General features: G+C 39.5%; 1 pseudogene; it reads left to right on the top strand.

Moving 5' to 3' along the window:
• Positions 1–3,592: 3,592 nt before the first annotated feature.
• LOC100659108 (Y-box-binding protein 1-like) lies at positions 3,593–4,770 on the top strand (annotated as a pseudogene).
• Positions 4,771–5,070: the final 300 nt, after the last annotated feature.

Below are 5,070 nucleotides of genomic sequence, written 5' to 3'. Positions count from 1 at the left end.
AACTCAATTGTATTTCTATGTACTATGAACCAACATGTGGAAACTGAAATTAAAAATATAATACCATTTTCAGTCACTTAAGAAAAAGAAATCATTTTAAATCTAACAAAGCATGTTAAGAATTTGTATGCTGAAAATCTAAAGAAAAAAAAAAAAGAAAGAAATCATGATGAAGATGTCAGTTCTCTCCAAATTGATACACAGGTTTAACACAATTCCTTTCAAAATCTCAGCAAGATTTTTGTTGATATAGCCAATACTATTCTAAAATGTATAGAAAGGGAAAGGTGCTATTATAGCTTAAAACGGTTTTGAGAAATAAGAATAAATTTGGAGGAATTACTCTGTCCGACATCAATGATATAAATACATACTGGACGGCTACATTATTCAAGATGCTGGAGTATTGATGGAGAGATAGCTAGCTCAGTATAACAGAACAGATATCTCAGAAATGACCTCACACAAATCCTATGGCCAAGTGATATTTGACAAAGGTGCAGAAGTAATTCAATGGAAAAAGGATAATCTTTTCAACAAATGATGTCAGGGCAATCGGATATCCAGAGGCAAACAAAACAAAACAAAAACAAAACCTAAACCTCATACCATATGCAAAAATTAATTCAAAATGAATCACAGAGTTAAATGTAAAATGTAAATGAAACTTCCAGAAAACAAAAATAGAAGAAAATCTTTGGTTCCAAGCATTTGGTTAAGAGTTCTTAGACATTGTACCATAAGCATGATCCATAAAAGAAAAAAAAAACAAAAACCCAATAAATTGAATTTCTTCAAAATTAAAAGCTTTTACTTTGTGAAAGATTCTGTTAATAGGATGAAAAGACAAAGTACAGAAAAAGGGAAAACATTTGCAAACCAGACATCTGATTCTTATCTAGAAGAGATAAAGATTTCTCAAAACTCAACAGTAAAAAAAAAAGAAAAAAAAATTATCCAATTAGCAATTGATAAAAGATATGAACAGACTTTTCACTGAAAAGGATGTGTAGATTACAAATAAGTACATGAAATGATGTCCAACATCACTAGCCATGAGGGAAAGGCAAATTAAGATCATGACGAGATATCACTACACACTTCCTGTTGTTGTTGTTAGGTGCTATCCAGTCAGCTCCGACTCACAGTGACCCTATGTACAACAGAACAAAACATTCCCCAGTCCTGCGCCACCCTCACAATCATTGTTATGCTTGAGCCCATTTTTGTAGCCACTGTGTCAATCCAAATCTTTGAGGGTCTTCCTGTTTTTCACTGACCCTTTACCAAGCATGATGTCCCTCTCCAGTGACTGGTCCTTTCTGGTAACATGTCCAAAGTATGTAAGATACAGTCTCACCATCCATGCTTATAAGGAGCATTCTGGTTGTACTTCTTCCAACACAGATTTGTTCATTCTTTTGGAGGTTCATTATATGGTCAATATTCTTTGCCAACACCATAATTCAAAGGCATCATTTCTTCTTTGGTCTTCTTCATTCATTGTCTAGCTTTCACATGCATTAGAGACGATTGAAAACACCATGACGTGGGTCACATGCACCTTATTTTTTAAAGGGACAACTTTGCTTTTTAACACTTTAAAGAGGCCTTTTGAAGCAGATTTTCCCAATGCAATGCACCACTTGATTTCTTGACTGCTGCTTCCATGGACATTGACTGTAGATCTGAGTAAAATGAAATCCTTGACAACTTCAATATTTTCTCCATTTATCATGATGTTGCTTACTGGAGGGCTGTGGTCTTTGATCTTCATCAATAAGTGCTTCAAGTCCTCTTCACTTTGAGCAAGCAAGGTTGTGTCATCTGCATATCACAGGTTGTTAACGAGTCTTCTTTCATTCCTGATGCTATGCTCTTCTTCAGATAGTAGTCTAGCTTCTCAAATTATTTGCTCAGCATACCAATTAAATAAGTGTGGTGAGAGGATACAACCCTGACATACACCTTTCTTGACTTTAAACAATGCAGTACCCCCTTGTTCTGTTTGAACAGCTGCCTCTTGGTCTATGTATAGGTTCCTCATGAGCACAATTAAATGTTCTGGAATTCCCATTCTTCAAAATGTCATCCATATTTTGTTATGATCCACATAGTTGAATGCCTTTGCACAGTCAATAAAACACAGGTAAACATCTTTTCGTTATTCTCTGCTTTCAGCCAGGGTCCATATGACATCAGCAATGATATCCCTTGTTCCACATCCTCTTCCGAATTCAGCTTGAATTTCTGGCAGTTCCCTGTCGATGTACTGCTTCAATCGCTTTTGAATGATCTTCAGCAAAATTTTACTTGTTTGTAATATTAATGATATTGTTCAATAATTTTTGCATTGTGTTGATTCACCTTTCTTTTGAATGGGCACAAATATGGATCTCTTCTAGTCATTTGGCCAGGTAGCTGTCTTCCAGATTTCTTGGCATAGATGTGTGAGCACCCCCAGTACTGCATCTGTTTGTTGAAACATCTCAAGTGGTATTCCATCAATTCCTGGAGCCTTGTTTTTCTCAATGCCTTCTGTGTAGCTTGGACCTCTTCCTTCAATACCATTGGTTCTTGATCATATGATTCCTCCTGAAATGGTTGAATGTTGACCAATTGTTTTTGGTATAGTGACTCTGTGTATTCCTTCCATCTTCTTTTGAAGCTTCCTGCATTGTTTAATATTTTCCCTGTAGAATTCTTCAACATTGAAACTTGAGACTTGAATTTTTCCTTCAGTTCTTTCAGCTTGAGAAATGCTGAGCGTGTTCTTCCCTTTTGGTTTTCTATCTCCAGGTCTTTGTACATTTCATTATAATACTTTACTTTGTCTTTGCTTATAGGAACAGTGGAAATAAAATATAGTGACAACAGAAAATGCTGTGTAGGATGCTGAGAAAATCTCATACTTCACTGGTGGGAATTTAAAATGGTATAGGCATTTTGGAAAATGATTTGTCAGTTTCTTAAAAAAAATTAGACACACATTTACCATGTCACCCAGAATCCCAGAGAAATGCAAAGTTATGCTTATACAAAAATCTGTACACAATGGTTCATAGCGATTTTATTTGTCACAATCAAAAAGTGGAAACCACCAAAATGGCCCTTAATATGTGAACAGTTAAGCAAACTGTAGTACATTCATATTATGGAGCACTACTCAGTGATACCTTGGAAACCGTATGGGGCAGGTCTACTCTGTCCTATAGGGTCACTAGGAGTCGGAATCGGCTTGATGGCAATGGGTTTGTTTTTTTTTGTTTTACTCAGCTATACAAAGGAATGAACTATTGATACACACAACTACTTGAATGTATTTCAAGTACATTATGCTAGTGAAAAAAATGCCATTCTCAAAAGGCCACATCTTATATAATGCCATTTAATAACTTTACTGAAATTATACATTTTATGGAGACAGAGAACAGATTAGTAGTTGCAAGGAGTTAGGGATCCCTGGGGGTGGGGAGGATGAGGGTGTGACTATAAAGGGATAGCTTGAAGGAGATCGTTTTGGTGATGGAATATCTTAATTGAAGTGGTGCTTACACAAATTTATATATGTGATAAAATGATGTAGAACTATATGCACACATTGCACCAATGTCAGTTTCCTTGTTTTGATATTCTATACAATTGTGTACGATGTGTACATTGGCGTTCCATTGGTAGTGGGAGCGGAGAGCGGGCCCCAGAGATCCCTGAGCAGCCCCACCACCGCCGGCCTAGTTACCATCATATCCTGGGAGGAGCCCCAGCCCTCCCATCTGGCCCCAGTCACCTCACCACAACCCTGAGTGGTGAGGCTGAGACCCAGCGGCTGCCCTGTGCCCAGGCCCTCCGCGCTGCCGGCACCAAGCTCGGCACCACTGGCAAGGGCTCAGGGAGCAGCGACCCGGGTGGCCTTACATCTGTGGTGCCTGCAGGCAGGGACAAGAAGGTCATCGCAAAGAAGATTTTGGGAGCAGTAAAATAGTTAAGTGTAAGAAATGGATATGGCTTCATCAATAGGAATGACACCAAGGAAAATGTATTTGTATAGCAGACTGCCATAAAGAAGAATAACCCCAGGAAAAACCTTGGTAGTGTAGCGGGTGGAGAGACTGTGGAGTTTGATGTTGTTGAAGGAGAAAAGGGTGCGGAGGCAGCGAATGTTACAGGCCTGGGTGGAGTTCCAATGCAAGGCAGTAAATATGCAGCAGACCGTAGCCATTATAGACGTTAATCACGTTGTAGGGGAACTCCACACAATTACCGGCCAGAATACGTAAGAGTGGGAAAACGACAAGGGATCAAAGAGTGCTCCCGAAGCCCAGGCCCAACAGCGCCGGCCCTACCACAGGCAATAGTTTCCCCCTTACTACTGGCGGAAACCCCATGGGCCATGACCGCAGTATTCAACCCTCCTGTGCAGGCGGAAGTGATGGAGGGTGCTGACAACCAGAGTGCAGGAGAACAAGGTAGACCAGTGAGATAGAATGTGTGTCCAGGTTACAGACCACGATTTTGCCAGCCCTGCTCGTCAAAGACAGTCTAGAGAGGCTGGCAATAAAGACGGTAAGAAAAATCAAGGAGGTAAGGCCTAACGTCAGCAGCCACCTCAAAGTTGGTACCTCCGTAATTTGAGTTGCCAACGCAGACGTCCAGAAAACCCTAAACCACAAGATGGCAAAGAAACCACAAGATGGAAAAGAGACAAAAGCAGCCAATCCACCAGTTGAGGATTCGTCTGACCCCGAGGCTGAGCAGGGTGAGGGTGAGTAAATACTGGTTTACCGTGTCTACCATCATATGGTTTACTCATCCAACAAGAAATGACTATGAAATTCCGGCAATAAAAAATGAACGAAAGATTGGAGCCGAAGACCTTAAGTGCTTGCTTTTTGCCGGTGGACCAGATTACTAGAACTATCTGCATTATCTGGGCAGCATGGGGTTTTTATTATTTTTACATAAAAAAATCTCTTTTTGGGAATGACAAAAGTGTTTTTTCAAAAAGCCTGGTTTTTCTCAATGCATCTTTAAAGGTTTTTAAATTGTTTCACGTCTGGTCAAGTTGAGGTT

This window comes from Loxodonta africana, chromosome 2, assembly GCF_030014295.1.
Source record: "Loxodonta africana isolate mLoxAfr1 chromosome 2, mLoxAfr1.hap2, whole genome shotgun sequence".
Taxonomy (NCBI): Eukaryota; Metazoa; Chordata; class Mammalia; order Proboscidea; family Elephantidae; genus Loxodonta; species Loxodonta africana.
Note: the sequence above shows the minus strand (reverse complement) of the source record. Positions and strands in the feature narration are given on the sequence as shown.